The 22377-nt window shown below is 45.2% G+C and overlaps 1 protein-coding gene across 2 annotated transcripts in view; it reads right to left on the bottom strand.

The window, feature by feature from the left end:
• Window positions 1-16811, bottom strand: part of FHL3 (four and a half LIM domains 3) — a 259663-nt gene extending 242852 nt beyond the window's left edge. The window contains exons 1-2 of one of the 2 annotated variants that reach the window (XM_078681236.1): window positions 16710-16811; window positions 15469-15508 (exon numbers count right to left, since the gene is read on the bottom strand). The gene's annotated coding sequence lies outside the window, so the exon portion shown is untranslated. Of the gene's footprint in view, window positions 1-14296; window positions 14368-15468; window positions 15509-16709 lie in introns of those variants that run through there. The other variant, XM_078681234.1, reaches the window with a different exon arrangement.
• Between the last annotated feature and the right edge of the window lie 5566 nt (window positions 16812-22377).

The following is a 22377-nucleotide window of genomic DNA, read 5'->3' as shown; positions in this document are numbered from 1 at the left end:
GTAGCATCACAAAGGGTGTGGATGCAAAAGTAAAACAGAGGGTGTGGGATAGAAGCAACACAGAGGCATGGGTAGGAGGGAGAAACACCAGGTTAGAGAAAGCAAGGTGGCACAGGTGGGAGAGAAGCACACAGGTGAGAAAGCAAGGAGAGGGAAGAAGTACTCTAGGGCGAGCAAAACATGGTGGGGCAGGGGAGAAGCAAAAGGGTGGCTGACAGCAACGCTGAGTGTGAATGAGGGAGAGAAGTACACGTGAGAGACCGCTAGAAAGCATATGCACTCTTATGGAATTCTTAACTCATGCCAATTCAAGCTGCTGATCCAAGCACACAAGGCTCTACACAACCAAGGACCCACCAACATCAACCACCTCCTGAACTTCCACCAACCATCGAGAAGACTACGCTCTGCCTCCCTTTCACTTGACCAAACTCCCTGCATCTACCAGAGCAGAAGTGGAGGACGCTCCTTCTCCCACATCGCAGCAAAGACCTGTACGGCAATCCCACACACCTCTAGACCATCACCACACTTCAGGAATTCCGAATGGCCTTCAAGACTTGGCTATTCGAATAAGCCTATGGGGCCTGCAAGCACCTGGATATCCTATCGGGTAATTAAGAGCTCTTTAACCCGTTGCATGCTGATTACGGAACCGCTCCGTCATCAGCTGCGGGTGCGCTGTGCTGATGACGGAGCGGTTCCGTCATGGCCCGCTCGCCGCTCATGCGCGGCGCGAATTCCGCACCTGCGCTGAGCGTTCTATTGAGCGGGCCATGACGGAACCGCTCCGTCACAAGCACAGCGCAACCGACGCTGGTGACGGAGCGGTTCCGTCACCATCATGCGCCCACCGCATTTCCGCCCCGCCCCCTTAGCACTGCGGCGGAATAGCCGCCGCAGTGAAGGGGTTAAAATCTTGATTGATTGATTGAACCCAAAAGAAAAAGGTACCACTTAAAAAAGAGTGGAAGGACACAAGTAATTGGGTTATGCTCCAAGTGTAGGACAAACCCAAGATGATGATGGAAAGCCATCAAATAAGAAGCAAGCAAATAAAAGTGACAGCAAACACAACTAAAGGCAGCAGTGGGTGGGCAAATTCTTGGTACAGTCCACAAAAAGTCTTTCACAACCAGACAGACTAAAGCTTAAGGTTGGAATCATCAGCCTCCTGGTGCATGCCATTCATTTATAACACTTTCTTCAAGTTGATTTGTCCACAAACTCAACGTTTTGCATCAATGTCCAATTGTGCAATAGGGTTTTTTGCCTATAGTCTGTACCTAAGTGTTCATATTATGAGGCTTAGGGACCTAAAAAGAAGATGCCCGCAATTATCTGATCTAGATAACTCTGCAAAGCCGCATTTAGAATGGACACATCCTGTGCCACAACTACCCATTTAGCCATTAGGACAGGGTCCCTTCGCTAAAAGCATCAAGACAGCAGTCAAAGCTATTCAGGATATCACACCTACAGTACCATGTGTACTGTTAAAGTCAAAACAATATGGACTAGGAAAACCGCTCTGGTCAAAATTACAGTTAACCAATAAAAGTATTATTTTAATTGAATCCAGTTCTGTCATATGCGATTCTGAACTTCCACTGAACTACTATACATTTAATTCTAGTGGCGTCTTTGAAATATTTATTTGGAGACGTTTCTGTCAGTTGGTAGTTTCATTCAACCAGCAGAATTTTGTGCTGGATATAAACTGCCCAGTGTTGAAAAACCCAGTTTTACCACAAACAGTACTCCGTAAACTTAATGAACATGTGAAAATCTGCTCTTCAGCCCTCAATCCTCTTATGCTTCCGATAGGGTTGCTCCTCAACATCATCGAATATGGTAATGAGTCCTGGGGCCTATCTTTCACTACATAAGCCAACAATGTGGTCAAGAATGTGCTCTTACATGTCCATTACCAACACAGGTTCCTATCTCTACTGACGATTCATGACTCGACCACACCCATCCTCGTCCATCGATAACTATAAAAGTCTCCAACAAGGTCTTCCGACAAAAGTGATAAGAAACTTCAAAAAGCTCAAAACATGGCTGCCAAATTAATTCTGTCTCACAAGATCGAATCACATCTTGTCTGCACTGGTACTACCCCACTGGCTGCAAGTCAAAAATGGTTACCATTGTAGCCAGGTGCGCAACACCCATTGGGCTCACCTGGCTTCAGCCCCCCCCCACCATCGTGTGTGTCAGCCCGGGCTAAGACAGCTTCGCGGGCTGGCGACCGTCTAATTGCAGACACACCCGAGTACTTCACAGGTCTTTAAAGACCATTTACTTGTTAATGAGGCTTTTGTTGTGTTTTAACCCCTTCTTAGAGCCACTCTGCCTATGGCTGGAAGAATTAGCCCCTCCCCGAAATCGCTTTCAGCCCATCCCCCGAAATTTGGCTCTAGTTGCCCGCCTGCTTGAAGCTCATAGGGGGATGCTCTGGAACACAAATAGCTGCAGCTACACTTAAGACACAAATAGTTTCAGTAAGTTCCTACAAAGAACCATTTGAAACCTATTGTCCATTTGGCTTTATGTGAGGTTCACTTCAAAAGATTCCAGAATATCAAAATACCCACCTCTTTTGAATTACCTTTTATTTTCTGCATCTGTTCCTCCTTCACTGCCTTGTGCGACTTTGAATCATAGTTTGCTTGAATCAAACCTTTGCAAGCACTATCAATGAATCAATACACTAGGGTTCCCACTCTGTTTCGGAGCCCGAAATTTTGGAATATGCCCATTTCAACCCAATGAAGCATTTCTACACCCAAAACATTGTAAATTGGGTATTCTAAGTGAATAAACAAATTAATTCAAATTTTACTCACTTAAAAAGTTGAAAATTAACAAAAAGAATTAGTCAGCCTACAAACGCTGTGTGTAATTGTACTAGTTAGGTCCAGGGGTACAAAATAAAATTATGGCACCACTCCCTTGAAATATTTGGTGAAAAGGAGTCCGACGGAGACCAGGAACCAGAAAGAAGGGGGCCATACTACCTTTAATGCAAGGGGTTATGGTCCGCCCTTGAAGGGGCCTTGTTTTCCGTATGCGTTGAAAGCAAATAACCCTAGTCAACAGCCGGACGCGTTATGTGAAAACAGATGACATACTGTGTTTTCTTTAACGAAAATAATCCAAGGAAAATGTCATAAATACACTTGAGGGGATTAACACGGAACAGCTGTGCCCAACACAGGAAATGGTTCCGCAATCTGCCCTGTCAGCTAGGGAGCAGGAAATAGCGCTCAGAGGAAGCCTGCTGCGGCGTCTTCAGCAGAGGCGCAGACCCCTTTTCCTGCCCCCTACCCTCATGGGCAGTAGGCTCTGCCCGGGACTCCAGAGAACGAGGACTAGAGCGTTTTAAAAAAGTGAATCGAGAGATACCTAGCATTACAAACGTATCCAACTAGAATCCAGGGGAGTTGAGTCCGTGCCAGGTTTTTTTTTTTATTATGTCCACAACAGACATATTTTCATATGTTCAACTCACATGGAACGCATACACAGTCTGTGGTTTGGGAATACCCGGTATGGTATGGATCCGGCCATTCGACAATTACAATGGACATTCATGCATCTGGGGCAGAAATAGCCGGTTTCTACTCTGGAAGCGAGCTGCAGTGTCCGAGGCCAGCTCACGAGTACAAAATACACAAAACACAATTAAGTAACTTTAATAGAATTGAAGGGTGACCGGTTTTGATAGAGCGAAATGGCCAGTTACGTATGGTTTCCACTGGAATCCGGCATAGCCCATTGGCCTATTATGAGGAAACTTTGTCAATTCCAGTTCCACCTTCGACTTGGTTATTGTTATCTAATGTGTGCCTTGGTTTATTTCAACTAGTGGCATTTTGTTGGGTGTATCTGCTGGGCCTACCTTTCAGTGTCAAACCCCGATTATGCTGCTAAAAAGTCATCTATTCAAAACCATTAGTAACTAGTGAACCGGAATTTTCACACAGAAGGGAGCTGGGCAATCAGTTAGAAACGACATAGCACGCACAGAAATAATACACCTTGTCTGACGAGAACATGAACATGCTTAGTTTATGAGGTGGTCTTCCAGACACAGGCTTTACAGCCTAAGGTCACACGCCACGAGGCGTTCCCAGGTCCTCGGCAGGGTGTGGGAGAGGCTGTGCTCCTCAGGCAACCCGTCACGTGACTCACGTTTACTGCCATGAGAGCAAAAACAGACCTGGGGATGCGGAGGATGCACCAGATGCTCTGATGGTTTGACACGCCCTCGGGTCAGAGGTCAAAATGCAACCCAGACCTGCAGGTCTTGAATACAATTCAACTCCATTTTGTTTGCAGTTTTTATAAAGCGTGAACTCGACCCGAAGGTATTGGAGTTACCTTTACACTATTACACATTCATTTGTGGTAGGCACGGGGAGACTAAGTGATTTGCACAAATTTACAGGATGCTGAGACAACACCCGGACTCGAACCTGGTTCCCCAGCTCCAAAGTCGGCAGCCCTAGCCGTTATGCCACAAGTAAGTTGCTCTAAAAAGAGCTCAGGGGTGTCTGCGGTAGAGGCCTTCCATGCAACAGGAAGGTCTCTCTGAACCGTCCACACCTTGAGGCGGAGCTAGGCCGTGCTAACTGGCTGAGTCCATATAAACACCATCCTGGGGTGGGGTAGGGTGGAAGGAACAAGGGTGCCAGGGGGCACCGAGCAATGAAAATTGGTATTACGGATCAGTGTTGCCCGAAGGGCGCTGGCGGGAGCGAGGGAGGGTGAGAGCCACTGCAAAAAGAGCTAACCTGGTTATCAGGGACCAACCCCCTCCTCCATGCCTCAAACTAACTAAAGATAGCCAGGAATATAGACTACCAGGAGTGGAAACTATCAGAAGTAAACTGGCAAAATAGATCTTCTCTTCTGTTGTAGTCTTCATACCCAAGAGACCAAGAGTGGCACGGGTAGTACCAGGGGTCCTAAAAAGTAAGCCGGGTGTTGGAGCTGCTACACTGTGCTAACGCTAAACCTAACCACCAACAAGTCACCCCCCCCTTTTTTTTAAATTATTACTTTTTAATTTTAATATCAGGCCGCTGTAACTTTAAAGAAAAGTCTAATCAGCCCCCTGCACTCATTGTCTGTATTCAATGATTCTATCTCCAATGTATTGTGTGTGTAACCTGTGAGCTATGGTAGAAGTATTATTACACAAGTAAGGCAGCTAGGCAGCTAGGCAGTTTATCGACCTCCTCCCCACACACTGGACTCCTGCTCCAACACCACTGAGGACAGATTAGGCTGCACACCCTTTGCACTACTTCAATATGCGGACAATGAAAGAGTAGGAACCGTTCCACGAGCAGTAATGGCAAATGCTGTTAAGGGCTTCGCAAGTCTAACATGTTCGGAGTGCAGATTAGGATTAGCAATTAGGAAAATATATTTAAAATGGTAATATCTACATTTCCTTCTCTATACAGGGGAGGGAGGGAGGGCTTTATTTAATCTTAATCCCTTTGAACTAAAGTGGTGAACGTTCAAAGAGGTGGTTAAAGATACATTGATGAGAAATTTGCTTTAGACAAAGGCAGCACAGTACAGACCCAATACAACAAAATATACTATCCACGTAAAAGTCACGCCCAGGTCAGGGACGTTTTATTTTTTGTTTGGAGGGTGAAGCTAGGCAGGAGCAGGGGTGGACCATCCATATGGGAGAGCAAGGGGGTCGCCTAGGAAGCAAAGTGGGGTTGCTACCTCTGGTAAAAGAAAAGAGGAAAAAAAAGAAAGGCAATGTTGACAACACCGATGCATACATTTGCGCTCACTGGGAACAACTACAGTACACTACCACTGGACGGGGGTCTTTGTGCCTTATTCGGTTCAAACGTGGAGAGGTGGTGATGGGTCCTTCAGGTGACCTTATTACCCTTTAGTTTTGCTTTTAGCTTGGTATTGTTGAGACCCATCAGAAGATTTGATATTAAACCCCAAAGGCACGCAAGCGGCTCTCAATATGCACGTATATCCTGACTCCCCATTCAAAGTTATACCAGCAGTAACAAGTGCACAGAGCTCTTGCCATGCAACCATGTCCTGGGACAGAGAAGAGGCTCTACAATGCAGCTGCACCCTGCCCTCTCTTGCTGCAAGCTATTGCAGGTGTGTGGGGTTTCCGAGATATCTCCAATGCACCTCCACCCTTTCAACCGTGAGCTCGTGCACAAGAACTGCACACATGCAGTGCACTTCCGCCTCTGCCTGAACTGCACAAGGGACACAAGCTGGAACTTTCAAGCTTCGAAAGGCCTGTCATTTTAAAATTCTGGTCAGATTGTCGTTTTAAGGAAAGACAATTCAACGCTGGAAACAGAGACCGAGTAAAGCAACTGAACATGGCCCTGCCTGTCAGAGTAAACTCTTTACCAGTGCCTACAGCCTCCCCGGGTTCCAGCAGCAGAGGCACAGTGAACACCCGCCAACCCCCTTTATTATCTACAGCAGGCTTCGCCAGCGTGCCTGGTGGGATGGTAAGCACGCCCCACTCAAATGTTTGTTCATTCTATAAGGGCCTCTTCTGTCTTCAGACAAAATAAGATTATAAATAAAAGTGTTTGGAAGACCTGAAGGGTGTGAGGTGAAGGCCGACGAATGAGATCAGTGTAGTGAAAAAGATGGAGGAAGAAAATGAATGACAACGGGGAAAATGGAGCAAGAGAGGCAAATGCAAAAAAATCAGGCGAGAGAGAGAACCGTAATATATAAATACATTTAAAAAGACGGGTAAACAAAAAGGGGGCAAGATGGTGGTAAGTATGGAAGTGTGGAAGGAACAGTGAAAAATTAACAGTGGAAAAAGGAAAAAAAGGATGGTGGGAGGAAAGGTGAAAACAATGAATAGATGGAAGAGTGAAAAGATATTGGAAGTGGAAGGCATTAGGGGCTGAGAGGATGAATGGATGATGAAAAGATGAAATCACAGATAAATGAATGGTACATTGGAAGGATGGGTTAATGCTGTGATTCCCACAGGAGTCTGACACTAACCCCCCCCCCCCCCCCCCCAAAAAAAACAACAACAAAAAACACACAGGGCCTGGCTACTCCTCTGCGCCTTTTTCAGGACAAATAGAATATTCCACGCAAGGCCAGAGAGCAGCAAGTGTCGCTGTTGTAAGCTGCAAATGGCAGAAAACCAACTAAAAAAAAACTACAGAGTGTACGTTACCGGTGGTGCCGGTGAAATAACGGCCAGGTGGCAATCCTAAAGTCAAATGGGGCATCAAATTAGAAGACAAAAAAAAAAACAATAACATGAAAACAATTGGAGCTGGGGGGGCTGCGTGCATGGTACGTCCACTCTAAAGCGCTAGATGCATGCATCTAGTTTAGGGCCACCCTTGGGCGAGAGGGTGGAGACACAGGGTGAATGATGTGGTTTCGAGTCCAAGGAGGATGGTTTTGAACTCCAAAAGTGGAATGTGGCTCAGAGTGGACCGGGCAGGGTGATGTGCATAGTCCGAATCCGAACAATAACCAGGACCTGCTCCATGAAGATACACAGGGTGATTGGAGGGTGGTCTGGGGGCAGTGGCTGGATGAGCCTAATGAGGGGGCTAGCCATGCTAGCAGTTGAGACGTAGGGGGCGCTGCGTCTTGTTTTGCTTGGGGAGTAGTTTGTATGGTGCAGAGTTCTTTGCTGACATCCTCGCACTTTGCTGGTCACTGAGTGATTTTGGTGAGGGTCTGGAAGCTCGAATCGTGATCTTATGTCGTGTTTAAATTATTGCGTCAAGTGTGGCAGAGAAAGACTACTGCGGGAAACCACTAGCGAGATGGCAGCTGCAATGGTCTTTCTGGACCAGGCTATTAGTAACTCTGTGGCTTGCGACAGCGTGGGTTTGTGTGGCTGGATTCAAATGTTTTAACAGAAATGTTTGTAAACCACATTATTTACACTCCTAGATGACAGGGGCAAACAAGCAACATGTAAAAAAAGGTTTTTGTGTATTAGGTAAATGCTTGTCGACTTTTGTTCTTTGAAAGTTATTTCCTGTTTAGAAAGCAATCATACACGAGCTCATAAGAGAACTCCAGGGAGAGCGAAGTGATCTGCTCTGAACCAAAGGAAGTCTGCTTGGCTGGACTGTCAACCATCTGTCACCCTGAGTATGACCCCAAATACTTCTTACGATATAACATCTCCTTAAAAGTCAAACAAACAGCAGTCAATCACCCTGAAAGTGATGGAAAATTAGTCACGTGGGTGTATCTGTTGCACAGATGGATTCTGGGATGACGCACTAAAAGCCACGATAAAGTGGTGTTTCTAATCGTGCTTGTGGTTTTATCTCGATGGATGTGCAAGTCACTCAGTCCATCCGTCCATCACTTGTGTGTCTTTTGCTTTCTCGACCTAAGTGCGATGGGTATGCCCAAACGTGGGTCCCGGGCTCAGTGTGCCACTGGATTAAAGCTAGCTTGGCTGATGAGGGGTGATACCCCGAAACCGGTACCAGGATGCTTCTTTCTGGTCCATGGAGGACCTAGCTTAGCAGTTCGGGCTGGACTGTGCCCATGAGGCATAGGGTCAAGACTGATTTGCATATGGCTGGGTCTGAACTGAGGTGGCATGGTGAGCTAAAGAATGATGGAATTAACCCATATCTCTTGACTGGGGTGAACGTTTTATTTGTTCCTCATTGTATCACTGCTAACAGCTTCATATATTCTATGCATGAGATGCCAATCAGTGTCGGACTGGCCTATAGGGCAATCAGGCAGCACTTGATGGGCTGGTCTGATACCACAGTGTGGGGGCTGTTTTTTTGCAGTTTGTGTGCCCGATTTATGGCCCTGGTGGGTTGTTTTTTACGGTTGATTTCCCTGATATTGCCACAAACATTGCCTGTAAGCAAAAATGCCTACAGTCTCTGCTACCTTACCAAATACCTATACAGCATGTCCTTACAAGTTCAAAGCTGTCCCGAAATGCAAACGTGGGCCATTTTTTTAGATGTTTGATTCACTAATGGGGGCCACTTTTATTTTGATGCCATAGCCAATTTCTGTCCAAGTCCGACCCTGATGCCAATCTGTGCTAGAACCAAGAGTGGAAAGGTCTGTGAGACAGCAAAGAAAACTGGGGTACCCAATTCACATAATACACAGGGATAGTTTCTGGGCTCAAAGAACTGCGCTCCTAGGGAATTGATGCAAATCTGGTTGTACTCAGCTGGCAGGGCAGTCACCAACTACAGGCTCAAATCCTACATTGGCTGTACGGGGTACAGGAATAGCGGGGATACAGGGAACTAATCGAATAAAGCACGACCGGCTGGTGTTTGTTCAGTTTCATGAGACTGCGAGGGGGTGTGCCACAAACCCCTGCTCGACGTGGAATTAGTAGATCATGCAAATACCCAAATGGGTGTTCTATCCCTGAAACTGCATTCTGCTGGGCACGAAGCAGCAAGCAAAATCTATGGCTTTAAAATGAAAAGGTTGCCCATGCTCTACTCCATACCCACTGGGTTGCTGTACCAATGGCCCACAGCTTATATGCGCAAAAAGGTATCCCCCAGTTAATTTGAGGCCTAAGAGGAGGGGGAAAAGGATAAATACATGTGAAACAACCTCTTATCTGACCTTTCTATCTGACTGCCTAGAATTTCATCTCCTCAACACATGTGGATAGTTTCCTGGTCACACTTCCACCAAGCATTAACAAAGCAAATATTCTCTTGTCTGTGTAACCTACTGAGTTAGCATTCCCAATGTTGTGCAGAAAGGTTTAAGAGGGAAAACCTCTAGACAACTGAAATAAAGTGGTTGGGGTCCGTAACGGCTCGCAGGGAATGAGGGTGGGGGCAGAGCGGACAAAATAAAAAATAATGCCACTTATCTCTTCCGCCGGCTGAGTCTCTCCCCTGCTTCTCTAGTTAGTCTCAGAACCAGGAAGCACCCAGGCTCCTGAAGCGTTGTGACTGGTCTGAGCGCCTCGGATTGACACTTAGATAGAGAATGGGGGCCTGGGCATGTTACCCCATCAGGCTGTGTAACGCAGCCTGGTGGGGAACAAGCAAAGTGCGCATGACTGTTTAGCAGAGCCAAGATGGCCCAATTTGGCAACTGATAAGCAATGAGACAATTTGGGAAGAACAAAAGCTGTAGAAAACAGTGTCATTTCGACATACTTTGGGAAACTTTAGTCTCAATAAACAATGAAGCACTACTTGGTGAGTCAGGCCCATCTTGACAAACAGCCGGAATGAAACTGAGAAAAAAACCTAGGAGTGATGGAAAGGTAACCCTTGTGTCATGGGGCCAGTTGACAACTTACTTTAAAAACAAACAGAAGAAACACACCAGTTACATTTCGTCTTGTAGAGATGGGTGAGCCAACAAATTAACAGAGAGAGCCGGGCCAAGAGGTCTTGCCTGGTTTTAAGAGCCCGTGCAGGAGCCGAGCCATGAAAATATTTAGCATGTAAAATCATGCAACAAATGTGAAAATATGATAAAGTATCTTTAACATTCAAGAAAGTAATTAATTAAAATGTAGGCGCATTTCAGCTTAGCACATTAAATTACCGAAACCAGAGGTTTTTATTAAAAGTGAGTGTTCAAACATGACCTTGGATATATTTGTGCCCCAAGCCTCACCCCATGACAATGGATTAGTGAACTAAGAGGCAAGCCAGTTAGCATGTATACCCTATATGTAGCCTAGATTAATATTACAGATGGAGTAATGTAGTCTATTATATAAAACAAGAGCTTGTTGGTGACCGCACATCCTGAATTTATGTATTTGAAGGGGCTCTTCTATGTAATGATAAAGAAAAACGAGAGTCTGAATTTAAAATATTTACCTAGGATCACACAATTTACAAGTAGGGCAACCGGGATGGATCAAAAGTTTTCTGGTTTTACGTTTGCAGTTCAGCAACTAGAAGGGTATCCTTTTCTGTCTCCCGTTTAATATAAAAGGTTAATGCTTTGTCTTCGATTCTGGGAGAATGGGGTTAAAGCGAGGTTGCAGGCAGAAGCCACATACAAGCTTGGCTCGTGTGTCCAAATAGACCTCGAGCTGAGCCAGAACGAGGCTTCTGGCTCGAGGTTTCAGTGGCTCGACCACCTCCACTGTCTTATCAGGCACACTCTGAGCACCGACAGCTAAACACGGCTCTTTCCCAAACTATATATTTAGCAGTGGAGTTTCTGAAGAACTAAATTAGCCAGGGAAACTGTGAATAAGCCCAGACAAGTCAGAAAGAGCAGTCAAAAGGAAAACGAGATGAGGCATTCTTACACGTCGTAAACCACCAGCATAAGGCAGCGCCCTCTAGAGGCAGTCTTTCAGCTCTGCACTCTGTTCTTAAAAGACAGACCACAGCTGATATTACACACTTACAAGATCTAAATAATCTTGTGCACGACATTGTCCATTACTGAATGGAGTAATGATAACAACAGGTCGTGTTAACCTATTGCAGATTTAAACAAGCATTTGCAATGCAACAAATCTCGCCTTTTCGAGAGTGTGAGCTATTGGCATTGTACATGACAATGCATTTTATTTATGTGACGTTTTAAAAACAGATAAATAAAAGGCATTGTCATTTACAATGCCAAAAGCTTAAACTCTCGCAAATGCAAGACCTATTTGATTGCAAATGCGTTTGTGCTTTCATTTTTTTTAAAGCGTTAGGATAAAGCGTGTACTGCAGCAGTCTGGACAAACCTATTTGAGAAAATAGTGCTCAGAGGCTGTAATTAAAGCCTACCGAGTAGCAGCGCACATAACAGCGGGTGTCACCATGGGAGGTTACAAGAAGAGACAAGGCGGTACTAAGTAGGGTCTACCAAGCCTATTGACCAATGACCAGCCACAGTTTACAGTGGACAATGACACAAGCCAATCAAAAATATAGCCGGAGAGTGGGCTGAGCTTCAAGTCCCTAACTGAATACAGCATGCCTCGCAGAGCAGCGCATGGTGCACCCCTTGTCCAGGACCTCACACTGTCAGGCACAGGCCTCTGCACAGACTACATTAGCATGTTTCCAGGGCTAAACTAGAAGTCAAGATACCACAGACACACAGGTGGAAGTTCAGGCACGTGGCTGAAAACCATGCAAGAGACATTCAGTGCCTATCAAAATAATTAATCTAGCATGAAGACAAATCAAAATAATGCTTTATTTCTACAGCTTACAAGATTACCTAAAAGCCTCCTCCAACTGTATTTTAAAACCCTGCATGAAAGTTTGACCTTCACTTAAAATGTTCAATTCTTGCCTCTTCTGTTTTTTAATGACTCTCTCCTTACATCCATGCTCTACATGCCTCTTCTCCGAGTTCAACTTAATCTCCTTTATTGCATTTCTGCAAATTGCCCACAACTCATTTCACACACCACGATCTCCCCTTCTTCGAAACCATATCCATGCAACCTACCCATTGGATTAACCTTCAACTTTGGGTTTCGAACTAGTGGTTTACTCACAATAAAGCACTTCAATGCTTCAACAGGTGTAATAAACACAATATAAATCCAGTTACATTACATTATAATAGCCAACAACAAGCATTGGCAAAGCCAATCGTTGGTGCCTTGGCACACCAGTGCTATGGTTGTTTCATTATTTTTACTACTGCAAGGTTATACCATGAAAATAACCAAAAGGAAAATAACCCACCACCTACATGTTGCCATATGGTTGCAATAAAAATGTTGAACTCAAAAATAAAAAAAATTACTGATTTGGCTGTGTTACTATTTTATTAACTACAAAAACTTGTGGTTGCCCCGGACAGTTTAGTGTTATTATTGTCTGTGGCGAAGACAAGATTGAAATACGATCTAACTGAACACCCATATTGCAGGCAGGTACAACTTTACAATGTCATTTAACAACTTTATAACAATAACTATAAACAGGAAATGGAAAATAAGTTGCCATCTAATTGGGCACCGGAAGTGAAGACAAAGTAAATATCCAAAATTTACAATTAACGTAAAAAAATATATAAATATGAAAAGTATACTTTGAACCAGCTTTGTCACTGAACATAAAGGAACTATTTTTAGGCAGATGTGAACACCGTGCTTGTATATATGCTTTGCTCAGTCACTTAAAGTGATGGAGTCAATGCGTGAAGCAAGCAGGCTTACTCACTACAACTTGCATGGGGGCGGAAGACCAATGTGAATGTCAAATTAACAGTCCAATGGATGAAGCTCTTCTCTGTATGTATATTATGTATGTTTTTTTTAAAACCAATAGTCTGGCAGCACAGCTAAAACTGTCTCAAGGCCAGACCTAGAAAGTGACTTAATGAGTAAATAAACACATTATATATCTCACACAGAATGTTTTCTTTCATGCACGATGTTATACTGATAACACAGCATGTCCGACATCAGGCATCTGTGCACCTTCGTGGAATGATGAAATATAGCAAAGTCTTACTGCTCGCTACCCTCGACACAAAATACAGTGCTCTGAATTGTTACATTATTTTTATGGATGAGAGCTAATATGAAACGGATGACATTACGGGAAGTGATATTATACAACACTTGGCATTGATCACTTCAAAGGAAGTCACAACTGTAAAATGTTAAAAAAAATATCTAAAATGAATTATACACAAAATAAAACCAAACCAAACATAACTCCAAAACCTCAGTAGAGTAGGTCAGGAAAGAAACTGTACTGAATAGATATGAAGTCACTCACTGGAGGGCATCCATGGCTGTACTGAGACAGGCTCGCACAGGCCGGGCTGATAGTTCACTTAAGGTCTGAGGCGTGCACATGGGTCCTCATCTGTGGCGGCATGGCAGGCAGCAGCTGCAGCCTAAATGCCCCATTGGTCAAACTGACACATGACGTGGACACCACACAGGAGTCCCAAGCTCAGACCACTGGACTCGACTGGCTTTCTCGTGACTACTACCTGCACCGCTGCAGTCACACATGTTGTTGACCTGCTCAGGCTGCCTCTCATTGAACATATTAAGATGACGTATACTCGCCACATGCACGTCTGGCTGGCAGTCTGCGCTCTTCCCAAGCCAGCACGGCTGCGGGTTCAGGGCACAATGCTCAGCTGTGCGTGGGAATCGTCCCTCTTAGTGTGACAGCTGACTCAAAGGACCTTGCACTGTTCTCGCGCCTGTGCGCGAGACTGTCTCTGAAAACACAGCCCACAGTCTCCAGCAAACTCACACGAATAGTGCCAAAGAGGACTCCCACCACGAAGCACTACATTGAACAAACCATACCGTGTGGAGAGGCACTCCGGGATTTCTGAGGGCGGCGTGGGGCCAGACAGAAGGCAGCAACGTGCTGAACAAACTTCTACAAACAGAAGCAGAGCCATCATGTAGGTTGAGACCGGCACAGAACTGGACACCACATGTGCACTCATCCCCTTTCTGACAAGGAAGGCCTTTCATGGTTGACAGATTGTAGGTTTAATACATTTTCCTGAACTCTTCACTAGACACGGCACTTGGTCACTGGTTTTTAAGCTATGAAGAGATCTTGATAAAATAGAGTACAAGGCCTGCTCTTTTAAGTGAGTTTCTGCCAAAGCAGTTGAAATGCTGCAAACTTTGCTCAAACGGTGCCTTCTAGAGATGTGTCTTGCACTAATTCACTATAAAAAAAAAAGTCCCTTCAGTCCTTCACATAAAATGTGATGGTCTCAGGTTGCTACTGAAACTTTTCCAGGATATCCACATTTCCCTACTGTGGCTCGAAATAGAAGTTATTTACATACAGTGGTTATCATAAAAATCTTTTGTGGGTCCTGTCCTAGTGGCCACACCTCTAATATGAAAGAATCAGCGTCAGAATAAAATGGCAACAGGAGAGGGAGCTTTATAATGACATGAAATGTGTCCTTTGCTCGGAGGAAAGGAGCGTGTGGATGCGTGTGCTTGCAAATAACATGTTATCTTAGGCTCCATCTGTTTCTACTGGCATGGATTAAATACTTTCATGTGTACAGATATGGAAAGACATACTGCATACAAGGTAAACGTATTACGATGCAGTAATGTCACCGAGAGAGTTCTGGTAACACAATTAAAAAAAATATATATATAAAATCATGTTTACTTTAAAATAGAAGTAAACGCACTACATATTTAGGTATATAACTACATATTTGCACATTTTATGATTTGTTTATAGATATATTTACTTGGTCAATAAAAACTACGATGTACTTTCCCATGTCTGATTGAAAAACAAACAAAAGAAAATCAAATTTTTATTGCACCCCCCTCCCCCACCTCAGCCCCCCACACACACCCCTCTCTGAACTGGCGTGCACACCAGAGTTTTCTGGGCGCCAAGAGATAGTTTTGGTCACTAGTGAGCTCGCCTCTATATAAATGGTCTCACTCATTCACTCACTCATGCTGTCCGAGGGTTTCCCGGGGCTTACCTGTGCTTGTCGCCTCTGATCCCTGGACTGGCGTGAAGGGCTGTGGAGAGAAGCCGGGGGTTACTGAAGCTCGGCAGTGGTGCGCGTCCCCCTCGCCCAGCAGTGGGATTCCCCCCAGAGAGTCAATGTCCTAACCCCCCGCTGCGCCGCGTTCACCAACAGGTGTCCTTCCCAGCTCTGCCAGCCGTGCACCCACGCTCACTTCTCCTCGGCACTGGCAGTCTCAAAGCCCAGTGTGCCATTCTTGCCCCAGCTCCCAGGGTGTCCCCGCTCTCGGCCCCGCCCCCTAAGCAGCCTCCCTGCAGCTGTCATGCCGATCACCAGCCCCGGCTCTGTTTATTGCACCCAGTCCCACCGCCTCCGGGTCACTCGACTTCACCACTACTAGGCGAGACCCCTAAACTCCGTCCTGCAAACTCAATGTAACTCTTCGTTTGCAAAGCAAAGCCCCTGTGCTGTTTCTCTCAGCACCACACTGTTTTCATTTTTCACTTCAGAAATACCACCCCGTTTACTCCTGTGCATCAGCAATATCATCCCGTTTACTCCTGTACAACAGCAATACCAGCCCGTTTACTCCTTTGCCACACGGCAATACCACCCGTTTACTCCTGTACCACGGCAATACCACCCCGTTTACTCCTGTGCCCCAGCAACACCAGCCCGTTTACTCCTTTGCCACACAGCAATACTACCCGTTTACTCCTGTGCACCAGCTAGTTTACTCCTGTGCTCCAGCAACATCACTTTTATTCATGTACCACAGCCACCCCGTTGACTCCTGTGCCACAGCAATACCACTCGTTTACTCCTGTATCACAGCAACACCACCCGTTTACTCCTGTGCCACAGCAGCACCACCCCGTTTACTCCTGTGCCTCTGCAACACCAGCCCGTTTACTCCTGTGCCACAGCAATACTAGCTAGTTTACTCCTGTGCCCCAGCAACATCACGTTTATTCATGTACCACAGCCACACCGTGCCACATCAATACCATGCGTTTACTCCTGTATCACAGCCGCACCAGCCCGTTTACTCCAGTGCCCCAGCAGCACCCAATTTGCCCCCTCTCTCCGCTCCTTATAATCCGTGGTTCATGAGGGAGCGTCAGCCCCCTTCATTCCTCTCTCTTCGCCGCCCCCTTCAGTTTCTGCACAGTATCAGCACCCCCTGAATACGTGTGTCCCGAGTCCCACCAGCCCCTCGTACCCCCGATGCACCCCTGGCACTGCTCACTGACCCCGCGGGAGCTCTCCGGGCGCAGGCTGGTCTCCGGAGCAGCGCCGAGTAACGCGGGACACGAAACAACGGCACAGTACCGAGAGGAAGCGTGTCACAGGCCCCTCCCTGCGCCCCAAGGTAGATTACATTACTGTGCCCAGGCCCCTCCCTCTGGGGGGATCCAAGGAGCTGGGGGCGGGGCCAGCAGCAGGGGCAGGACCAGTACCTGCAGGGCACGTGAAGGTACAATATGTACCATTGTGCCCGCAGTCCCGCCGTGCGCTGCCCCGGTGCGCGGTGTCTGTGAGTATAATGGCCCTGTAACCGATCCTCATAAATCCCTCTCGATCCAGGATAAGCGGCCTCGGCCTCACAGAATTCTCACAGTCTGCGTTCACAATCGAGAAGTCTCCCTATTTATTTCATGGAAATTCGAACTAGGTGCGGGCTTTTCCCGATGCACGTGCGACCCGCGCACCAGTTATCAGCTCTGATGTCTTTTTGATGGTCTATGCATCGACCAGCCAGTCCTGGAGACTTCCAGATGTTCAGGGAGACGAGCTGCTTTCAGAAGTATGCAGTGTGTACTGAAGCGTCCTCTGAAGCTCTGGAGCACTTAAATGATCAGGACACACACCGAGGTCTCTTTGCATTTTTTTCTGATGGCTGGTTCGGGTCCTGGAGCTGTTAGTCTGTATTCCAGGCTGTGCCTGTGTTTGTGTTTTTTTTTACCTCAGCTTCTGTCTGTAGTTTTAGTGAAGTGGTATTTGGAGAATGTTGAAGAGGGGGTGGCGGTGGCGACGGCGGCTGCAGCTTTCATGCCGAGTGGCCGTGCAGAAGTTTTCCCTGCGATTGAAATGTATTTCATTTCCAGCACACATGCCGGCAAACCAATTTTACAAAAAAAGAGAAAGAGATAGCCTCTTCAAAAAAATGCGCTCCAAGCACCGCCACGTCATGATTCCACTGGGGAAACTTTCCCAAGGGCCAGTGCAATAAGAACAGGGGCTCTGGAAATGTGCGCAGGGAACCCTCTTTCATCTTAAAATAGAAATCATCAACTAACAGGTACCAGTTACATTTTGCAAAGTGTCTGCCACTGCCTGTCTTCTTTTGTGGCGCTTTCTTTCAGTAACATTGGTCAATTTGAACAAGAAACAAAACATTTTTCGTAGAAATCTGCAAACTGGCGTAGATGCTAGATTATGTGGCAACTGCGTCAAATCCATAATTATGGGGAAAACACAGAATCATATAACTCCACTGGCCCTGACTAATGGCCTCTTTGAACCTTAAGAGAGGGCGGCTGCACAACTGGCGTGGCAGAGGCAGCCCCCCAGCAGACCAGCCGCGCCTATGCAGCAAAGAAAAAGAATTCCAAAATCCCATGACAACCCAACTGCTAAAGAGTGTAAGAACTGCCAATGTAAAGGCAGAACAGAACTGGAGAGGGTCAGCAGGATACACTGGTTGGGGAAGGGAAGACTAGATTTTGATTATAATTGTATTCACACAGGGGCGGCTGGCATTTTCTGTCATTGCTTTAATCAAATGTGAGAAACACTTCTTTCCCAGGACCCCATAAACTTGTAGAGGAAAACTTCTAATGTTGTAAATGTAGCAACATTTGAAAAGATATTTCATTGGAAAGGAGTTGTTTGAGAATCCTTATTGTTGAGGAGAGGACATAAAGGAACACGTCTAGTAGTTAGTTCTGGAGTTAGCCAAGGCATTTTTCCTTTTTTCAAAAGTATATGAATCATATCCTTATAGGGGCCATTGGCCAGCTCTCGGCATCCATTGGCCCGTTGTGGTGTCATTCACATTATACTTCCAACCACTACAGCATTGAGCATGGGGTAGTGTCAGCCCATTTCAGCAGTTGGCTAACTTCACTGTGACTGACAGCCTTCTGCCTTTTCACAAGGAGAACATGTACACACAACTGAGTTTCCTTCAGTGACTACTACACACAACTGAGTTTACTTCAGTGACTACTATAGCAATGTGTGAATTTTGAGAGCAAAAGCATGCTATGACTGGGTTTTTTAATGTTCTTTGTAAAAAAAAAAAACATATACTGCCTTTTCTGGTTTGCTCCTCAAGGAGAGATATACTCAGTGTGCACGTTTTGGGGCCCTCCAGTAGGGGAGGGGGTGGGGGGAGAGCTGACCACAGACACAGGAATGGTGTGATAAAGGGCGCTTTATTGGAATCAGGTGCACCCTGCAGATTCCCCACCTTGGCCTGTGCCGAACATAACTATACCTCACTAAATAAATGACAGACCCCCACCCCTAAATGGATCCCCAACATTGCAACATCACACAACATCCCATCTGCAACATACCCCCCTACCTACAAACTGTAAATGACCTCAGTGTCCCCCACCACCTACCGAAACAGCCCAGGCCTCCTGCAAATACCCCCCTTTCTTAACTAGGAGAAGTGCCCCCACGAGCGCAGCACACCAGCACCTGTTCCAGCGACACAACAAAACTTCCCCCACGACCAGCAAGCCACCGGTGCACCATCTCCCAACAAAACCCCTTCAAACCAACCAAATCCAAAAAACACTATAAAAACCCCACTAACATAGGGAGGGAGGGTGGGAAAAAGCTTGTGCCCCCAACTGCCCTAACTGGCTGCTGTGTCACTGCACACCAAAATGGTGGGCTGTGACACAAAATGTCCGGTCATATGGACCCCCAGCCCAAACACAGCCCAAAAACAGCCCAACTGCCCTCCCCAGCCCAAAAAGCCCCAAACCCTTTTTCTGCTTACTTGCTCCCCTTCCCCCCTACTGCCCCAAAATTCGCCAGTGGAGGCAGGCCTCCCGCTGGTCGGCACCCCCAAATCCCCATTGGGGCCCACCAGTAGGGGGGTACTACTCTCTACTACTCACTCTCTACTACTCTCTACTACTCACTCTACTACTCACTCTTTACTACTCTCTACTAACTCTCTACTACTCACTCTCTGATACTCACTCTCTAATACTTTCTACTACTACTCTCTACTACTACTCTCTACTACTCACTCTCTACTGCTCTCTACTACTCACTCTACTACTCTCTACAACTCTCTCTACTACTCCCTCTACTACTCTCTACTACTCACTCTCTACTACTCTCTCTCTACTATGCACTCTCTACTACTCACTCTAATACTCACTCTCTAATACTCTACTATTTTCTACTACTACTCTCAACTACTACTCTCTACTACTCACTCTCTACCACTCTCTACTACTCACTCTACTACTCTCTACTACTCTCTACCACTCACTCTACTACTCACTCTCTACTACTCTCTACTATTCTCTCTCTACTATTCACTCTCTACTACTCGCTCTCTACTACTCGCTCTCTACTACTCACTCTCTACTACTCACTCTCTACTACTGACTCTCTACTACTCTCTCTTTACTACTCACTCTCTAATACTCTCTACTACTCACTCTCTACTACTCTCTATTACTCTCTACTACTCTCTCTCAACCACTCTCTCTCTATTACTCTCTACTACTCACTCTCTACTACTCACTCTACTACTCACTCTTTACTACTCTCTACTACTCACTCTCTACTATGTTCTCTCTACTACTCACTCTCTACTACTCTCTCTCTGCTACTCACTCCCTACTACTCTCTACTATTCACTCTCTACTACTCACTATCTACTACTCTCCACTACTCACTCTACTACTCACTCTTTACTACTCTCTACTACTCTTTACTCCTCACTCTCTACTACTCACTCTCTGCTACTCACTCTCTGCTACTCTCTCTACTACTCTCTGCTACTCACTCTCTATTCTATTACTCACTCTCTACTCTCTAACTCTCTACCTCTCTACCTCATCCCCTCTACCTCTACACCTCTCTCTACACGCACACACATGCACATATATATGCATATATATGCAAATGCATTTATATATATGTATGTGTATATATAAATAAACAGGCAGGGGCCCCAATTTTCTAAAAATATATATAAATAAACATACATATATAAACATATATATATAAAATGAATATCTATATACATATAAATATAAATGCATGCATACATATACATATACATATATGCATGTTATGTACATGAAAGTTTGAAAAACACTAGTACAAGCAAAGTAAAAAGCCACCTAATTACAAACAGAATTGCTTTAACTTAAACGAGGGCGAGACCTATAGCATTTTCATTGCTTGTTTCCTTTGGTTCCATCTAGAAGGCATTCAGATCTGTTACATATTTGCCATAAATTCTGAATGTTTGCACTCTAGTTGCTCATTAGATCACAGTAGTAAAGCTACTGCTCACCAGGGCAGTCTGCTGCTGGTATTCAAAGTGCGTGTTTCAGTCTGCATGTCAGAATTTTTTAATGAAATAGAAGAGGATTTGAGAAGTCAAAATGTGCCCTAATTTTTCTTTCTGCAGCACTAATCATAATTTCTATGGCAAAATGCACCCCCTCATTTCGTTCCTTGGCAAATTAAATGTTTTAAGTGTTACCACTTTATTCTAATCAAGATGGCTTCAGGTGTGCCATACTTTTGACACAAGTAAGCCTGTTAGCACTCTAGTTGTTCTTTAGAACACTCTGGGATATTCTGTCATTGGGCTATACTTGGGCTACATCTGGGTGATATTTGTGCTACATTTGGGCTCTTTTGTCTCTGGTGGCCTTCTTGAGAGACTTATTTGTTATGACGTTTCCTAATTTCCCCATTTACTACAGTCTCCTCAGTAGGAAATACTTTCAGTTTTTTACGTTGATTCAATTAAGAAGGCATTCAGATGTGTCACACATTTGCCATCAATTCAGAATGTTAGCACTCTAGTTGCTTATTAGATCACTGTAGTGAAGCTACTGCTCACCAGGGAAGTCTGCTGCTGGTATTGAAAGTGCATGTTTCAGTCTGCATGTCAGAATTTTTTAATTAATGAAATAGAAGAGGATTTGAGAAGTCACTCAAAATCTGCCCTAATTTTTCTTTTTTCAACACTAATCATAATTTCTATGGCAAAATGAACGCCCTCATTGTGTTCCTTTTAAATTAAACTACTCACTCTCTACTACTAACTCGCGACTACTCTCTACTACCCTCTACTCTACTAGTCTCTACTACTAACTCTCTACTACTCACTCTCTACTACTCACTCTACTACTCTCTACCACTCACGCTCTACTACTCTACTACTTACTCTCTACTACTCTCTCTCTACTACTCTCTTCTACTCACTCTCTACTACTCTCTCTCTCCTATGCACTCTACTATGCACTCTCTACTACTCTCTCTCTACTACTCGCTCTCTACTAATCACTCTACTAATCACTCTACTAATCACTTTACTACCCGCTCTCTACTACTCGCTACTACTCACTCTACTACTCTACTACTCTCTCTACTACTCACTCTCTACTACTTTCTCTACTACTCACTCTCTACTACTCTCTACTGTACTCTCTCTACTGTACACTCTCTACTACTCGCTCTCTACTACTCACTCTCTACTACTCACTCTCTACTACTCCCTACTACTCACTCTACTACTCACTCTCTACTACTTTCTACTACTCCACTACTCTCTACTACTCACTCTCTACTACTCTACTACTCCCTACTACTCTCTCTCTACTACTCACTCTCTACTACTCTCTACTACTCACACTCTACTAC

Source organism: Lissotriton helveticus, chromosome 3_1, assembly GCF_964261635.1.
Source record: "Lissotriton helveticus chromosome 3_1, aLisHel1.1, whole genome shotgun sequence".
Lineage (NCBI taxonomy): Eukaryota > Metazoa > Chordata > Amphibia > Caudata > Salamandridae > Lissotriton > Lissotriton helveticus.
The sequence above is the reverse complement of the archived record's forward strand: the minus strand, read 5'-3'. Positions and strand labels throughout refer to the sequence as shown.